Source organism: Balaenoptera musculus, chromosome 6 (genome assembly GCF_009873245.2).
Source record: "Balaenoptera musculus isolate JJ_BM4_2016_0621 chromosome 6, mBalMus1.pri.v3, whole genome shotgun sequence".
Classification (NCBI taxonomy): Eukaryota; Metazoa; Chordata; class Mammalia; order Artiodactyla; family Balaenopteridae; genus Balaenoptera; species Balaenoptera musculus.
The window spans coordinates 35,716,059-35,734,743 of NC_045790.1; the positions used below are offsets into that span (position 1 = coordinate 35,716,059).

The window sequence follows — 18,685 nt, forward strand, 5'->3', positions numbered from 1 at the left end:
AAAGAAAGTGAGAGGAAAAAAAAAAAAAAGCTTCTATCAGGCTCTGAATATCAGCTTCCAATTAGGCCATCTTCTGACCATAGAACTCTTTTAAAAACATCCTTTCGATATCTTATTTTATCAGATTTCAGCCAGGACAAACAGTAAATATTTCTGACAATATTGAACTTCTTTTTAAAGCTTATCTCTTTCCCTTTTCTTTTATACCAAAGGTATAACTATCAAGTGACTCAAAACCAAAACTTTTATGAGTTAACTATGGACGCAAGAGCTGTCCTGAAAAAGGGTGCAAAGGATGCAACTCTCCCAAGATCCAGAACTACTCACAAATATCGCTGGAAAGAAAAGGCTTAGCTGCCCTGCAACAGGAGGCTAGCTGCAAATGGGGTGTGACCCACAGTCTTGTCTGGCCACATTCAAGGTGGCTTAGAAGTCAGGATTAAATACCATCTTAATAGGGAAAGGTGAAGGGGGATTTAGGCCTAAGAGGAGAGGAAATGATTTTTACGAAAGATGAATGGGCCCTTAGAAGAATAGATGGGAGGTATGATAATTTGTGACAAAGTGTGTCTGGATGATTTATGGCCTCCTCTCCTCTGATAAGAGTCGGTCTTCACTAGCTGATGCTACCCCTGGGGAATAGATTTATGACAACTGAGTTCATTTCATAGGAAGACAGGGGGTTCTGTCTTCAGACAGATAAGGGGAGTTCAGAGAAAGCCCCTCCTTGCATTTGCTGTTTTTCAAGTGCTTACAGCCCAAAATAATCAATATATCAAAGCAGCATATTTTGGAGTGGCATGTCCCGAACTCCTACAGTCACATTTTGGGGTGGCATATTCTGCTACCCTTCAACCTCCATCTTAAGCAAAACGGAAGTATTCTGAGATGGTGAGAAGTACATGTTTGCTCTGCCCTGGGTTAAAGTGGCTGGAAACTACATTTTATAATTAGCTCCAAAGCACCATTCAAAGATTTTAGATAAAGCGTTCAAGCAGGGCTACTGCCACACACTCCGACATAGCCAGAGGTGCCCAGCTCTCAAGGAGGCACCCACCGTAAGGATCGGCCCTTGCAGGAACTTGAGAGTGATTGCATCCAGAAATGGTGGGCCCTGGCACCTTATGTGCCTCACCCTAGTCCTTGGGCCTGCTAGCAGTTAAGCTGGGAGATTCACTGACTCATGATGAAGATCAGAAATTCATGTCTGTTGTAAAATAAAGTTCCATTTAGGGAAGTGTATTAGTTTCCTCGGGTTGCCATAACAACATTTCACAAACCAGCTGGCTTAAGACCGAAGAAATTTATTTTCTCACGGCTCTGGAGGCTAGAAGTCTGAAATCAAGGTGAGGGTAGGATTAGCTCCATTTGAGGTTCTGAGGGGGAACCTGTTCCATGCCTCTCTCCTAGCTTCCCCTGATAGCCAGCAATCCCGGCGTTCCTTGGCTTGTAGATGCATCACTACAATCTCTGCCTGCGTTTTCATGTGGCCTTGTCCCTGTGTCTTTCTGTCTTCACATGACTGTCTTCTTCTAAGGGCACCAGTCATATTAGATTAGGGGCCAGTCCTACTCCAATGTGACCTCATCTTAACTAATTACATCTGCAATGACCCTATTTCCAAATAAGCTCATATTGTTGGGGTTAAGACTTCTACTTTTTTTTTTTTTTGAGAGGGGATGACACAATTGAACCCATAACAGGGGGAAAAAAAAAAAAGAATTTTATTTTACATCAATTTTGAGAGCTGCTTTGTTCTAATTACCCTTATTTTTGTTTAGAGCAGGGGTCACAGGCTGGTGACCCAGGGCCAAATTTGGCTTCCAAGAGTGTTCATTAGGTCAGGGTCTCCACCATTCCCTAGTGTCTTAAGCTGGCCACTTCACAAATTTGCATTACCTGAGGGGCCCTTGAAGGCATCTGCATAAATGACCCTTAGTTTAGAATTTGCTATCTCAGAACATCTTCATTGTTTTACCATCTTAGCCTCAGAACTACCCTGAGAGGCAGAACAAATGTGTTCCCATTTCACTGACCAGGAAACAGGCTCAGAAAGTAAAGGTGATCTGCCTGGATCACACTGATCACACAGTTGGAAGTAGTGGAGCTGAGTCTCCAGCCCAAGTCTCCAGCCTCCCAGACGCAGCTTGAACACTGATCGGGCCCACATCTCCACATCTCCAGCCCTGCAAGGCAGCAGTGGCTCTCAGGACCCGCCTTCCACCCCATTTCCCCAGCTAGATTTTCAGAGTAGCAAATGCCACTAGCATTCTTGAGTCTTAGAGACTTTTTGAAAAGCAGGCACATTCCTGGAGGAAAACCTTTGTAGATGTACCTCTCAGAGAGAAGAAAATATAATAATGTGCTGTCTGAGTTAAGGGCAGTCTGGTTTTGAGCTTGGTCAAACTTTCCTTCTGCAAGTATGCAAGAAAAAGGAGTGAAAGGGACCACACCCTCTCTTCTCTTATTCTGGAATTCCTATTAAACAGGATGGCAGACCTTCTGGATCTATCCTCCATGCTTCCTAACCTTTTTTTTTCTTTTTTTCCCCTATGGCAGCATGAGGTTTTTTTGTTTTTGTTTTTTTGTTTTTTTTTATTAAAGATCCAGATGTGGAACAACCTTTGGGGAAGGGTGTCACTTAGGGGTCAAGTCCCGTTTCACCAGCCCCCCTGTTTGGAGAAGTTGCCTTCACAGAGGCCAGTGGTTTTTCGACTTTCTTTTTGGTTGTTCTTTTGAGAACTTGATACTTGTTCTGGGCCCCCTTCCTAGAAATATGCACTTACAAATGTAAGGAGATGGAACAAAACTTCTTGGAATTTCCCTTATGCTCGGTATTTTGAAATTTTATCATAATTAATCCAGGTGTAGGTCTTTTTAAAAAAACCTATTCTTGGTGCTCAGTGTGCCATTTTACTGTGAAAGCTTACTCCTTTCTTCACCTCTAGGAAGTAGGACATAATTTACTTCTTTTTTCCCCCCTCCATTCCCTCTGTTCTCTCATTATGGAATTCCTATAAAATAGGATGGTAGGACTTCTGGATCCATCCTCCATGCCTCCTTCTCCCCCCTCCCCCAACTTTTTTTCTATGCCAACATGAGGTTTTGTTTTTTGTTTTTTGGTAATCTCTTATTTATTTATTTATTTTTATATTTATTTTTGGCTGTGTTAGGTCTTCGTTTCTGTGCGAGGGCTTTCTCCAGTTGCGGCAAGCGGGGGCCCCTCTTCATCGCGGTGCGCGGGCCTCTCACTATCGCGGCCTCTCTTGTTGCGGAGCACAGGCTCCAGACGCGCAGGCTCAGTAGTTGTGGCTCACGGGCCTAGTTGCTCCGCGGCATGTGGGATCTTCCCAGACCAGGGCTCGAACCCGTGTCCCCTGCATTGGCAGGCAGATTCTCAACCACTGCGCCACCAGGGAAGCCCCAACATGAGGTGTTTTTATTAAGAAATAAAAATAACTAAATGAAATCCCTTAAGTACCTTTAAGACTTGGCCCTGCTGTGTGCACAGTAGTGCTGAATAAACATGACCTCCTTCTTCTTCCTTCTCAGCACCTACATCAACAAGCACATCAGCAACAACGATAGCTAACATTTATTGGCACCTTAGTGTGTGTAAGGCAATGAGCAAAGTACTTGACACATTACCGTATTTAATTCCCAGAACAACCCTATGAAGTAGGTATAATTATTGTCCCTATCTTACAAATGAGGGCACTGAAAGCCATAAAGCAGAAGTTGGCAAACTGCAACCAGTAGGCCAAACTGGCTGCTGCCTCTTTTCTTTTTATTATTATTATTTTTATTATTATTTATTTTATTTTATTTTATTTTTCTGGCCATGCCATGTGGCTTGTGGGATCTTAGTTCCCAGACCAGGCATCGAACCCAGGCCCCAGCAGTGAAAGCACCAAGTCCTAACCACTGGACCACCAAGGAATTCCTATCTAAATTTTCTTTTATACTTCCCAACTCTGGTCTTTTGAACTGCATTTTGGGAGAATTTCTCCACTTGATCTTTCAACTTTGTTTTTCACTCTTCAGCCATATCTATTTTGTGATCAGTCCATTGAATTTTTATTTGGAAAACTGAGTTCTTAAATTTCCAAAATCCCCACTTGATTCTTTTTAATACGTGAAATATCCTTTCACATTTCTTGTGAACCTATTAATTACACTTAATCTGAAGGCTTGTTCTTTAGTAGTTATTAATTCTGTTTCTTGATGTTAGTTTTTCTGATGGTGGATTTTGATGGCCCTCTTTCGTAGTCTTGACTTTACTCAAATGTGTAGTTTTCTAGATGTTTGTCCATGTTTTAATTGTGCATTCTTGTTCTTGTCTGTTCTGTTTACTGAGTCTGCATGTAGCAACTTGGTGGGAGGAGTGGAACGTGCTGGTTGGGTATCGATGGGGTATGTAAGGAAGAAGAGGACCTGCCTTGTCTTTTGGGTACGACAGTCCTCTTCCCTTCCTGGGCATTAGTTTTTTGGAACAAGACCTTGCCTCTGGTCCAAGAGCCTATGCTCAGTGGTTTGGTCTGGGGTGAATCCCCCCTGCAGCTGGCTGATTAGTACAAATGTGAGGAGAAGGGGATAATTTCATTAGATACTCCACATGCAGTTTCCAAATTAACCATCCCAAGGAATGGCCCAGGGCCCATTAAATCTGAAAGTCTGAAATTGAAGTTCTTTCTTAATATTTCTACTTTTGTGCCAGGCTTCTTGTGCATGATTTTTTTAAAAATTTATTTATTTTTTGGCTGCATTGGGTTTTCATTGCTGTGCATGGGCTTTCTCTAGTTGTGGAGAACAGGGGCTACTCTTTGTTGCAGTGCGCTGGCTTCTGACTACGGTGGCTTCTCTTGTGGAGGAGAACGGGCCCTAGAGTGCACAGGCTTCAGTTGTTGTGGCACGTGGGCTCCGTAGTTGTGGCTTGCGGGCTCTAGAGCGCAGGCTCAGTAGTTGTGGCGCACGGACTTAGTTGCTCCGTGGCATGTGAGATCTTCCTGGACCAGGACTCGAACCCTTGTCTGCTGCATTGGCAGGTGGATTCTCAACCACTGTGCCACGAGGGAAGTCCCGATTTTTTTTTTTTTAACCAATGTCAGTCTTCTCTTTATTATCTGCCTTTGGTGTTAAACTTTTGTACTCCCCTGCCCCTGCAAAATGATAAATATTCATCTATCTTCTTCTTTTACTATTTTTATGATTTTATGTTTTACATTCAAAGCTTTCAGCCATCTGGAATTTATTCTAACATCAGCCATGATTTAGAGCTCTAACTTAATTTTTTTGGTGAGCAAGTTGTACCCACCATGCTTTCCATGTGTGGGCTTTTAAAAGGCAGCTCATGCCACGCTCTCTCTTTGTCACTACCAAACGTAAAATAGATAGCTAGTGGGAAGCAACCGCATAGCACAGGGAGATCCGCTCTGTGCTTTGTGACCACCTAGAGGTGTGGGATAGGGAGGGCGGGAGGGAGGGAGATGCAAGAGGGAGGAGATATGGGGATATATGTATATGTATAACTGATTCACTTTATTATAAAGCAGAAACTAACACACCATTGTAAAGCAATTATACTCCAATAAAGATGTTAAAAAAAAAAAAAAAGGCAGCTCAACCCCCAGAGTTCCATAAAAGCCTAAGAGCTAAGAATAGAAAAGCTAGGACTATACCTCAGTCAAATCCTAATCTCTGCTCCATTACTGCTCACTCTGGGACTCTGGCAGAGCTCCATTCTCCTTAGGGAAAAAGCTCTGGCCAATGATGTAAGGCCGAGAGTGCTGTGGCAGTGAGAGAAGGATTTGCAAAGTACCCTCTAGAGGAGGTTAATAGTTGCTGCGTCCCTGCCACCGGGCATGGCTTCATGGGAAACAGTTGCTCAACCTGGCCAACTATTGCAAGGGACCCCAAGCTCTACTCCTTAACTGTATTTTCTTTCTTTAACCCCCATGTCCTTTCCTGACTCAAAGCCCATCTCGTGCTGCTCCTCTGTGAAGCATAAGTGCTCTTCCTCCTGGTCCCCACTGCATTTTCCACAGATCTCTAGTGCAACTTTTGCAATTGTTTGTTGATATGTCAGTTAGTTAACAAATAAAGTAACTTAACTGGTACGAAGGATGCTATCTGCCACGTACAGGAGACAAAACCCAAAACACCAGAAGGTAGAAGATGCTGCTGCCCCTGTAGTATTTGCTGGGGCCCCAGGTGTTTGTGGCACCGTGGCTGGCACCATGGAGTGGCTGTGACTTTGATTAGGCTGCCTGAAGCTGAGTCCATTCTTTTTGACAAGTGTCAGGTCCTGGAGAGAGCAAGAAGAATCAACTTTTTCTCTTTCCTCAGGGAACTGATAACCTGGTGTATAAGTGTGTAGAGAGAATCTTGGAAGAAGCTTCAGGAAAGGAAGAAACAAGGCCATCAAAACCTTCAGAGCGGGGCTTCCCTGGTGGCGCAGTGGTTGAGAGTCTGCCTGCCAGTGCAGGGAACACGGGTTCGAGCCCTGGTCTGGGAGGATCCCACATGCCGCAGAGCAGCTGGCCCCGGCCCCTGCTTGCCACAACTAGAGAAAGCCCTCGCACAGAAACGAAGACCCAACACAGCCATAAATAAAATAAGTAAATAAATAAATAAACCCAAAGTTTAAAAAAAAAAAAACAAAAAAAAAAACCTTCAGAGCGAGTAAGGAATAAAGCTGAGTTGAAGAATGCTCCCTCATCTATAAAATATGTGCACCAGCAGTTCTTGTGTGCTGAGTGTGCGTGAGGCTCCAGACTCTTTTTTTTTTTTTTAACATCTTTATTGGAGTATAATTGCTTTACAATGGTGTGTTAGTTTCTGCTTTATAATAAAGTGAATCAGTTATACGTATACATATGTTCCCATATCTCTTCCCTCTTGCATCTCCCTCCCTCCCACCCTCCCTATCCCACCCCTCTAGGTGGTCACAAAGCACCGAGCTGACCTCCCTGTGCTATGCGGCTGCTTCCCACTAGCTATCTATTTTACGTTTGGTAGTGTATATATGTCCATGCCACTCTCTCACTTTGTCACAGCTTACCCTTCCCCCTCCCCATATCCTCAAGTCCATTCTCTAGTAGGTCTGTGTCTTTATTCCCGTCTTGCCACTAGATTCTTCATGACCTTTTTTTTTTTTCCCTTAGATTCCATATATATGCATTAGCATACTGTATTTTTTTTCTCTTTCTGACTTACTTCACTCTGTATGACGGACTCTAACTCCATCCACCTCACTACAAATAACTCCATTTCGTTTCTTTTTATGGCTGAGTAATATTCCATTGTATATATGTGCCACATCTTCTTTATCCATTCATCCGATGATGGACATTTAGACTCTTAACACACCTTATCTCATTTGATCTTCATGAAACCGGGTGGCATTATCAGTTGCATTTTGTCGATGAGGAAGCTGACTGTCAGTGAGGTGAGATGATTTACCTGTGGTCACCGCGAGGAGGCCACAATCAGAAGCCCAGGTAAGGAGGGCGTTAACTTCAGAGAGGAGAAGGACCCACCCTTGGCTGTTTGTACTCCCTCTTCCTCTCCTTCTCCTTCTGCTTGGAAGTACCTGGTGGGGCTGAACAGAATTTTCAGTTTTGTTCTCTGGGGCTTTGCTCTGTGGTTTCCTCTGCCTGCACTGCCCTTCACAGCACTTCTCCGCTGGTGAAATCTTAGCTTTCTCTTAGAGGCCAGATCCAATGTCCTTGTCCTGGTAGGGCCTCTTCCCCCTCCTCCTCCCCTTCCTGTAGCCCTTCAGGCAGGGTCCAGCCAGGCTCTGGTTCATGAGGTACATAACTCCCCAAAGCCTGCCTTCCCCCAGGCTGTCCTCACCGAGGAGAGACAGACTCAATACTTTTTGGTCTCTCCAGGGCCTAATACAGGGCCTGGCACACATGCTTGTTGACTAAGGGCAGGAAGAAAACCAACATTTTTCTGAGCAGTGTCAACGTGTCATTCTCAGAGCTTGTGCTGTTCAGAATTTACCCCTCTAAATCCTCCCCTGGAGATTATGTGAAACTTAGACAATAACCACAGAAATGCTCGTTCCTTTGACTTGTCTTTCGCACTACTTCCTTGGGAATTATCCTTTTTTTTTTTTTTTTCTCCAAAAGGTATTTTACACTTTGAGAATTAACTAAGAGAAAGTTTCTTAAAATACGTATAATATAAAATTTACCACCTCAACCCTTTTCAAATGTACAGTTCAGTAATGTTTAGTATATTCACATTACTGTGCAAAATATAAGATGAACTTTTTCATTTTGCAAAACTGAAAGTCTATACCCATTAAACAACGCCCCACTCCCCACTCGTCCCAGCCCCTGGAAATGACCATTATATGTTGTTTCCAATGTGATGTGTTAATTTGACCACTCCAGATACCTCAAGTAAGTGGAATCATACAGTATTTGTCTTTTTGTGGCTGGCTTATTTCACTTAGCATAATGTCTTCAAGGTTCATTCATGTCGTAGCATAGGTCAGAATTGCCTTCATTTTCAAGACTGAATAATATTCCATTCAGGTGTAGTTTTTTGTTTGTTTCTTTTTGTTTAATTTTCAACTTTTCTATTGCTCTTCAGTTTCTGTTTTTGCTATTGCTTTCTAGTTTTACTGCATTGTGATTAGAGAATGTTATCTGTATTCATCCTACTTTTTGAAATGTACTGAGATTTTGTTTGTTTTTCGTGGCCTTTCATGTGGTCATTTGTTAATGATCTCATAGAGTATATTCTAGGTTTTCAAGGTACAGAGCTTGATATCTTTTAATTTGATCTACCTTACTAAGTTAACAAATCAAGTCCTCCATATCCTTACTTATTGTATGATTTATTGATCAGTCATGGGCTAAAAGAGGTGACTTAGAATTTTCTACTATTACTGTATTTCTGTCCATTTCTCCATGTACTTCCTATTGTTTTTGCATTATAAGTTCTGATACTGTATTTTTGGTGCATAAGTATTGATGACAGATCTTCATTGTGGCTCTCAGCCTTTATCATTACAACATTTTCTCCTGTATCTTGTTTTCTGATTTTCTGTGAATTCAACTGTGTCTGGTGTTAATACTATAACCCTTGGGTTTTTTTAGTTGTTGTTGTCGTTGCTTGTATTTGCATATGTGGTATTTGTTTTGTTTTCTATTTTTTCCTTCTCTTTTACTTTCAATCTTTCTGAGGAGCACTATTTTAGATGTGTCTCTCACACATGGCACTAGTTAGGTTTTGTTTTATGACTCCATGAGCTGTTTCTAAAGAGTGAGGTGATCAGGTCAAAGAAAGCTTTTAAAGCTCTTGACCCTCATGGCCAAATAATTTTTTCACTGGTTAGACCGCTTTGTCCTGTCGCCAGCGTTTAGAAGCAAACCATCTCCCCACCACTGCCAGCATGACTATTACACGGCTGCTTAGATATTTAATAGGTGAAAATGGGACCTCATTGTTCTTTCATGCTTTTCTTGGCTTCATCTAATTCTACTTTAAGTAAATAAAGACGGAAGAAAAAAGAAGTTAAAATGAAACATTCCTTTTCAGATATCTCCAGTGAGATTAAGATGGGTGGTGGTGTTTCTTATTCCAGATTTCCATGACATTGGGCCAATCACTTGCCACAGGCGCCTCAGCTCAGGCCTTGGATCTTCCCAGGAGAAACTGTGTAGGTTTCTTCCTCATAGCCCTACACCTTGCTTTCTCGCCTTCTGTAGTGAATAGGCAATATAACAGAACAGAAATATATAGGGTCTGGAGCTAGATTGAGTAGATTTAAATCTCAGCTCCATCTCTGCTATTTACTAGCTGTGTGTTCTATGGCAGTTACTCAACCTCTCTGTGCTTTGGTTTCCCAAGGTAATAATTCTCAAGGGTAACAATGATTACAATAGTAACATAGTAACACCTGTTGGGGTTGTTGTGAGGAATAGTTAATTTATGCAAAGCACTCAGACAGGATTATTACTGTTGGCTCTTCCTCTGGGAAATACCCATTTACCACTTCAGCTAGGGTGGTTTTGGTGGAAGCATTTCCTTCTTCCATGGCCCTGCTTCCGGATTAGCCACTGCATTTAGTCTTAGGCCAGGGGCAGGCTCCTGACACAAGCAGAGCCAATCAGAGTCCTTTCCTGGGAACTCTGAAGTTGGGACATGAGAAAAGAAGCCTTTGGTGCCTTTCTGGTGGGGAAGCTCCCCGAGGTGAGACCCAGGCTCCTGGTAGCCATGTTTCCAGCTCCTGTGAAAGGAGTCCAGCTTCGAGAGTGAGGCTGACTGACCAGTGGAGAAAAGCTGACATTAGAAATGGCAAGAGTCTGACATTACTGGAACCCTTAGTTTTGGCTGTCTCCAAAGGCACCGTATGAGCCAATGAATGTCCCATTTTCTCTAAGATTGCTTGCATTGAGTTTCTGTCACTGCAATCAAAAGAGTTTTAATACATTTCCTACGGCACCTTAGGACAGTACAGATCACGGGGTCTCCTGTCCACCTCTCTCTGAAAAGCCCTCCCTAAGACACATGCGCACACGCACACACACTCACACAGAGTCATGGCAATTGCCAGCTCCTAGGAGAGAGCTGTAGTTCCTTCCCCGCCTGCACTGCCCGCGCAGGCCTCTACTTCTCCACACACACCAAAAGACAGCTGCGCCAGTGCCCAGGCCCGAGGAACTGCACTTGCTAAGCAGGGTGTTATCCCGGAAATCTGTGCCCTTCTCTGTACGCTCCTTGTCCTTTTCTTCACTGCCCTATTCAGTAACTTTGCAAATGTATAAGGAGCACCTGCCAAGAACCAAGTCAGGCCTGGGGCCCCAGAGAGGCAGTTCCTGCTGTCAAGGAACCCTCAGGCTGTGGGGCCATCAGGCCGTCAAAAGACTGCTCTGAGAGAGACAGTGGGGTGAGTGTTGAACAGATGTGCTCGGCAAGTGCCGCAGGAGCTTAGAGGAGGCTCTGTCGCTGGTTGCCTGGGATGGTCGTCTGGCTGGTCTACCCGCCTCGAGGTTCTCCCCACCCCAGCCCACCCTGCCCACTGCCGCCAGAATGTCTCCCCGAACAGATGTGCGACTGCCTCTGCCCCCCGCAGGCCGGAGCCCACATGCCTTAGCCTGGCAAAACCCTAATCCAGATATTGCCTCAACTTACTTTCTCAGCCATGTTGTCCACTGTTCCCCGTTCACAAACCTTACCCACGAGTCTAACCGCGCCACTCACCTTCACCAGATGCATTCAGTGTTTTCCCACCATGGTGCCTGTCCTCACTCTGTTCCCTCTGTCTCCCATTCCTGTATGTCCCGGCTGTACACACCTTCCGAGGTGTGGGGTGGCAAATGCGTTTCGTGTGCCTGCTCTGATCGTCTGGGCTGTGTTGCTGTGTTCAGAAGGATTCTGTAGACATACTTGGGCTCAGTGAAAGAGTAAAGGATCAGTCAGCAAAATGTACCATGGCCACCAAATTGGGTGTGTGCTGGGGATGGGCGTGGGAGGCAGTGGGTGGTGATGAACAGCACACCTGGATGCATGTGCACTTTGTTCCAGGTCCAGGTCTTACGCATCTCCCCATCCCCATAAAGACTTCCTTGCTCCTACAAGTGAAATTAACTTCTTTCTCTTCTGAACTTTTATAGCCTTCTCTCTGTGCCACTGTAAGAGCACTGGTTTCTCCTACCTTTTTATGGGTACATCTGCTTTTTTTCTATTTGAGGGGACAGATGGTACCCTATGGAGCATGGTACAAGGGAGAGATTCAAAACACATTAACTGAATGGATGGAACCATGTGGAGCACTAAGATGGACGTACAAAGGGCTGCAAGGGGCCCATCCTGAGGAGCTGGCCTTCCCCATGGGCCTCGGCTGACTCTGGGGATGGTGTTGTTACAGATTAGTTCTCACTCCTGAACCAACTTCCTGCACTGCTGCTTCTGTCTGACCTGCCATCTGCTGTCGTCTTGTGCATCTGTGACCATGAGGTCTGAGCTCCCAACTTCTCTAATTCATTCCTTTACTCACTAAACCACGGCGATGCCTCCTCGTTGGCCAGTTCTGTGCTCGCTGTTAGGGGCCCAGGGACGATGTCCTGCCTTTAATCTGATCACTGACTTGGGGAGAGGGGGGCAGAGGTGGTGGAAAGACGGAGACCTGAGTCGTGGGATCCAAGGAGAAGCAATGTGGACCCTAACACAGGAGTAGGGAGGGTGCTGCGGGAGAAAAACAGAGGCTTCTGGGGCGGGGTGGGGGTGGAGGTTGTTGATACATCCACATCCACCAAATTGCCTCTTTCTCTATGATCCTCAGCACCTCATGACTGGGTTGCCTGATTGTCACTGCCAGCTCTGTGCTCCCAAGTTTCAGGGCCCGTATAGATGGAGTCAGGAAAAAAAATGTTTTTTTCACATTTACTTATTTATTTATCTGGTTGTGCTGGGTGTTAGTTGCGGCAGGTAGGCTCCTTAGTTGTGGCTCGTGGGTTCCTTAGTTATGGTTCACCAGCTTCTTAGTTGCAGCACGTAGGCTCCTTAGTTGTGGCATGTGAACCCTCAGTTATGACATGCATGTGGCATCTAGTTCCCTGACCAGGGATCGAACCCTGGCCCTCTGCATTGGGAGTGCGGAGTCTTATCCACTGCATCACCAGGGAAGTCCCAGCATCAGGAAAAATTTAAACAGCCTCAGTGCATCCTACCACTCCCCATCCCACACAAACACTCAGACCTCAAGAGCCCAGCGCTAATTACCATTCCAGGCCTGAGATCCTCATGCCACCCCCTGGACTCCCTTGAATCTCCTTAGCTGCTGTTCACACTGGGACTCTGGGCCCAGGTAACCACCCGCGCTCCTGAGCTGCATGGGTGCCCTGGTGCGCCTGTGCCCTGGTGACCACCAGGGCATTCCCCATTTGGGGCATCTGTGATGTCCCCAGATTATGAGAGGGGCTCCAGGATGATTGGCAGATTCGCTCAGGCTGCTCTGTCACTCTGGGTTTCTGGTGCCCACCTCCCTCACCCTCCTACCCACTTCCCCTTCTCCTCACCCCACAAATGTGTTTAGGCTGCAGAGCTGTATAGCACTGTTGGCAGGAGCTGGGCTGGCTCGAGAGCTGCCTGGAGGGGAACGTGGCAGATCACATTTCTTCAGCTCGTGCCAAATATTATTCAGATGCAGCTTTTCAGACAGACACAAATTGCTCATCCAATAAACACAGACGGGCTAATCCCAAGACATTTATCAGAGTGGGGAAAGATGAGAGAAAAGACAGACGCAAGAGGCCTTTGAGAGCTGGCCTGGTGTGGCTGGCCTGAGGGGAGGTGGGGAGACCTCCAGGCACTCCTCGGGTTTTCTTCCTAAGGGCCTGAAACCCAGCACCAGGGCTTTGGGATTTGCTTTCATCGTGACATACAAAGCCGGCGTTGGTGCATACACTTCCCCATGGTCAACAGAGAGGAAGAAATGAACACAGGCCAGGGCGCCTCTGTGGGTAGTCAGCGCCCACCTCCAGTTGTCAGTGGTCGTGGGGATTAGCTGTCTGCAGAGGGTCCGTACACTTCCCCACCACACACACACAGAGGAAGTCCTCAAGGTGTGCTGTGATTGTTCGCGGAGTTCTCAGGAGACAGTGCTCCTGGCCTGGAATCTCTTACTTCTGGCTGACAGGTGTGAGGGCACAGCTGCTGAGAAACAGGTTGAGGGACGCAGCTGACCATGATGGCAGGGGACCAGAGACACGGGGGCCCCCCATCCATACCAGAGCGCTGGCCAAGCCATTGAGGTCCTTTGCGCATCCCTTTCTGCTAGGCCCTTCTAACGGGCCCCATGAGCATTCCTCTTCAAGGATTCTGCCCAGAAATGAAAGAAATCAGGCCCTCCTCTGAGGCCCCATCTCAGAGCCAGGGAGAGGAGGACCAGGTCAAGCCTCTAGAGTCAGGCTGGTCCTCCCACTGTCTGTGCCAGGGTCTGCACCAAATGTGCCCAGCGGAGAGGTGGGAGTGCCCATTGGAGGGAAGAGGAACTGACTAGACCAGGGTGAGGGCATGGGAATAGTTGCCAACATCTATATAGTCAGGGACTATTCTCACTTTTCTCACAGCAGCACGATGAGCTAGCTGCACTATTATTGGTACGACTTTCCAGTGGGGCACTGAGAGGTTAGATAGCTGCCTAAGCTCACCCAGTTAGTGAATGGGAGGCCTCAGAATCTGTGCACTTAACTTGCCATACTGCCTGCAGGCCTATGGAGAGATGCGGTGGTTTCAGAAATGCCAGTTGTATGGGAATCCTTAGGAGAGCAGGATTTGGAGGCTGGAGTCCCCAGATCTGGGATGGTGCCTTTGAGGCACAATGCTAAGGCAGGCTTCCACTAAGGTCCTGGGGGCTCTATAATTAGGCTGATTAACTCTCCTGGTTTTCCCACAGCTGAGAGGGGTCCTGGGATGTGGATTTTCAGTTTTAAAACCACTGTGGGGCCACTGTGGGCTAACAGGGGTAAGTTGATCATCCTACCTGTAACGAAAGGGCTGGGCTTGGATCATTGCCTTCAGGACCAACCTGCAGGCCAACTTCCTCCTCACACTCCCAGGCTAGAGACTGACAGAATGACGTGCTGATTGGGAAGGTGAGCAGAATAACAGCCAGCTGGCAGCAGCTCTTTCCAGACACTTAGGAGGGGGGACTATAATATCAGGTGGCAACAAAGCAGGGACACTGCAGCCCTCAGAACCTAGTGGGAACAGGTGCCTTCTGGCGTGGCCAGTCTTACACAACTAGGGAGACTGGGAAATGCCCAGGTGAGGATGGCAGGCAGGCCAGGTGGCTTCCAAGGAAGTCTGGGCAGGGCCCAGCTTACTCTGCCTGCCGGGAGCAAGTTTCTATTCTGGTTCCTGAAACTTCATTCCTGCCAGGAATGGCCTCTCCTCTACTCACCTGCTCGGTGACCCAGATTGACCTGCATTCCTAGGCTCAGCAGCCCTTACCTTTCACCCTCTCCAATTGTGTCCCCACTTGTTATATGACCATGGCTCTTTGTCAATCTCTTTGATTGTAAAGATCTGAAATTCACTCGTGCAATACCAGGAAGGTTCCAATAGAAGGAGAATGGATCCTGAGGCACAGAATCCATGGGCAGGAGGGACAAATGGGGCAAGAAGCCTCGGGAACTTGGGCAGTAATCACTCTTCACTTCTGGGCCCACTTCTCCTTGTGGTCTGTATAAAGCTGGAAGACACTGCAGGAGATGGTCCAGCTGCTCAAAATAAATTTGTTTCCTGGCCAAATGAAGTCAATCCAAGGCACTAAGAGAACTTCCAAATGAGATTGCTCAATCCCTGTCAGAGATTTTGGAGGATGAGTGCAGCAGGGAGAAGTCTGGAACATTGGTCACGTGCAGATGATCTTTCAGTTTTGAAAAAGGAGGGGTGGTAGTTGGTTTCTTTCTGTTACTTCAAACAGACTTAAGGGGAAAAAGGGAAAGGGGATTTGCCAGTTCACAAAACCGATCAGTCCAGGGAGAGTCTGATATGGCCATAGCAGGGCACACCCCCCTGCCTCCTTTTTGGCTTCTTAGGCAGGCTCTTTCTGCATGGTAGCTGGAGGGGGCTGAATAGTGTACCCCCCAAATTCATGTCTACCCAAAACCTCAGAAGAGATTTTATTTGGAAAGAGGGTCTTTGCAGATGTAATTAGTTAAGGCAAGATTAAGGTGGACCCTATTTACAGTGATTTGTGCCCTAATAAGAAGAGGACGCATCAACAGAAGAAAAAGATACACACAGAGAAGGCCGTATGAAGACAGAGGCAGATTGGAGTGACGCAGCTAGAAGCCAAGGAATGCCAAGGCTGCTGGGAGCCACTGAAGATAAAAGAGGCAAGGAAGGACTTATTCCCTAGAGCTTTCAGAAGGAGCATGGTCCTGCTGACATCTTGTGTTTGGACTTCTAGCTTTCAGGACTGTGAGAGTAAATTTCTGTTGTTTTAAGCCAACAAGCGTGTGGCAGTTTGTTACAGGAGTCCTAGAAAACTAATACAATACCCTCGGCAACTCCAGGCTGGCCACCCTAGAGTAAAGGAAGAGCCTTTTTTCTCAACACGTACAGAAATTTGGGGGCGGAGGGGATCTTTGCTTCCTGAACGTATCACTATGGCCAAAGGGAAACAGTGCTCTCATTGGCCAGATATGAGTCCCACATCCATTCAGGGGACCGTGGTGAGGTTAGACTATCCCAACCACATGGGGAAGAGTGGACATCTTTTACCAGAATGAGGAGTGAATACAGGGAAGACAAAATTAACACCTGTCCATTACAGGGAGAAAAAGTTGATTCTACAGACTATGCTCTCATCCAACAATAGATTTTTTAAAATATAAAGGAAGTACAGGGACTTCCCTGGTGGTCCAGTGGGTAAGAATCCGCCTGCCAGTGCAGGGGACACGGGTTCGATCCCTGGTCCGGGAAGATCCCACATGGCGGGGAGCAACTAAGCCTGTGTGCCACAACTACTGAGCATGCGCTCTAGAGCCCCTGAGCCACGACTGCTGAGCCCGCGTGCCACAACTACTGAAGCCTGTGCACCTGGAGCAACAAGAGCAACAAGCTCCTCAACAAGAGAAGCCACCACAATGAGAAGCCCGCGCACTGCAATGAAGAGTAGCCCCTGCTCGCTGCAACTAGAGAAAGCCCGCGCGCGGCAACGAAGACGCAATGCAGCGAAAAATAAATAAATTAAATAAATAAATTTAAAAAAATAATAAAGGAAGGAGAGATTTCTCAGAACAATTCAAGGCAAGGACAATCAAATTTCTTTTTTGACAGGTCCCTGAACTGACAGATCACAGAGCTGCATTTGATAGCCTGTCTGTTAGTAAACTGGGTCTTCAGTAAGGCTTTTAACAATCTCTGCCATGATATCCTTGTGTGGATAAAATGGGAAATATGGGTTAGATGACAGTATGATTAAGAGGAAAAGTAACCTGCTAAATGACTGGAGTGAACCTATGTCATTACATTTGTCCACTCAGCATGCAAACCCGTATCTTATTTTGCAAGAATTTTCTAATAATAACAATTTAGTACTGGAGGGCTGTAGTGCCCTGGCTCCCACCATGGAAGCAGAAAGGGGAAGATTTTCCTTTTCACTTCCTTGCAGCCAGGGCTCAATCATGTGAATTGGGCTCAGCCACTCCCACCAAGGACTTTTAATTTTTAGGAGGTGAATTTAAGGGGCAGATGTAGTGTAGGAAGTATTCATGGCAACAGCAGCAGCAGCTTGGCCAGTCCTGAAGTGGTGATGTTGAGTGTTCCCTGGCAGTGGTGGCTGTGGCAGAGCAGTGGTGTCATTAACTGTTTATGCAGTCAAAAACCTTGATTGGTACAAGGACTGTTTTTAAAAGGATTCAAGTTTCCACTGTTCCAGGATTTGTCTTCAGCCCTGTCTTTAACATGAACATCAAAAAGTGAAAGTTGTGTTAGAAGGCATTGGTGAAAGTACAGTATTTGGGACTATGGAGGTGAGTGATGGTCCTGTTCTCTTCTGTTGCTGAGACCCCAGCTGGAATGTTGAATTCAGTCCTGGGCACTGCTCTTTTATGGAGGAAAGACAGGCTAGAGCCTGGTCAAAGAAGAATGATCAAGACAGGGAAGGAACTCAACCATGAAGCATGAAGAACAGTAGAAATGATAGGTATTAGTCAGCCTAGAGATTGTCTTTAGGTTGGGAGAAGGCATATGTCTGATCTTTTTAAATAAGTTAAAGACCATCAAGGGACTTCCCTGGTGGCACAGTGGTTAGGAATCTGCCTGCCAATGCAGGGGACACGGGTTCAATCCCTGGTCCAGGAAGATCCCACATGCTGTGAAGCAACTAAGCCCGTGTGCCACAACTACTGAGCCTGCGCTCTAGAGCCCATGAGCCACAACTACTGAGTCCGTATGCCACAACTACTGAAGCCCACACGCCTAGAGCCCATGCACCGCAACGAAGACTAGCCCCTGCTCCCCGCAACAAGAGAAAGCCCGCATGCAGCAACGAAGACCCAACGCAGAAAAAAATAAAATAAAAATAAAGACCATCAAGTGAAAGAGGATTCAGTTTATTCTCTGTGGCTCCATGTAACATAGCTAGCATCACTGCTACTAGCGAGTTTCACCTTAATATGAGAAGGGTTTAATTTTTGGGTCCATGATATCCACAACAGAGCAGGCTGCCTCATAATATAGTGAGTTCACTGTCGCTGGAGGTGTGCACACAAAACTGGATGAACTCTCAGAGAGTATATTGTGTTGGGGGATCCTACTGTGTGTGGGTGAAGGAAGAGTTGGTGTCCTTCCAACTTCTCTCCAATTCTTAAATCTTATCAAGTCCATAGGACAGGTTGGGAAGGGGAGGAAACTGGAGGTGGGGAGACCAGAGGAATTGCAAATTGTGAGTTATTAAAAAAAAAAAAAAAAGGAATGGAAGATTGCATTATTCTGAATTCTTCACCACTCCCCGTACCCAATCCCTTTGCCATGTGACTTTGAAGTCCCTCCCACTAGAGATAGAATACACTTTCTTGTCCTGCTAATGTTGGGTTGGCCAAGTGATTTGCTTTGGCTCACGGAGTGTGAGTAGAAGTGACCATTCCAAGCAGAGTCTCTAAGAGGCATTGGATTTTTTTGCTCACCCATCTTGTGCTTTTGCCATTACCAT

General features: G+C 46.1%; 1 long non-coding RNA gene across 1 annotated transcript in view; it reads left to right on the forward strand.

Annotated features, from left to right (window-relative positions):
• The window catches only part of LOC118897037, a 50,531-nt gene that overhangs the window by 23,362 nt on the left and 8,484 nt on the right, over window positions 1-18,685 (forward strand). The window lies entirely within an intron of this gene.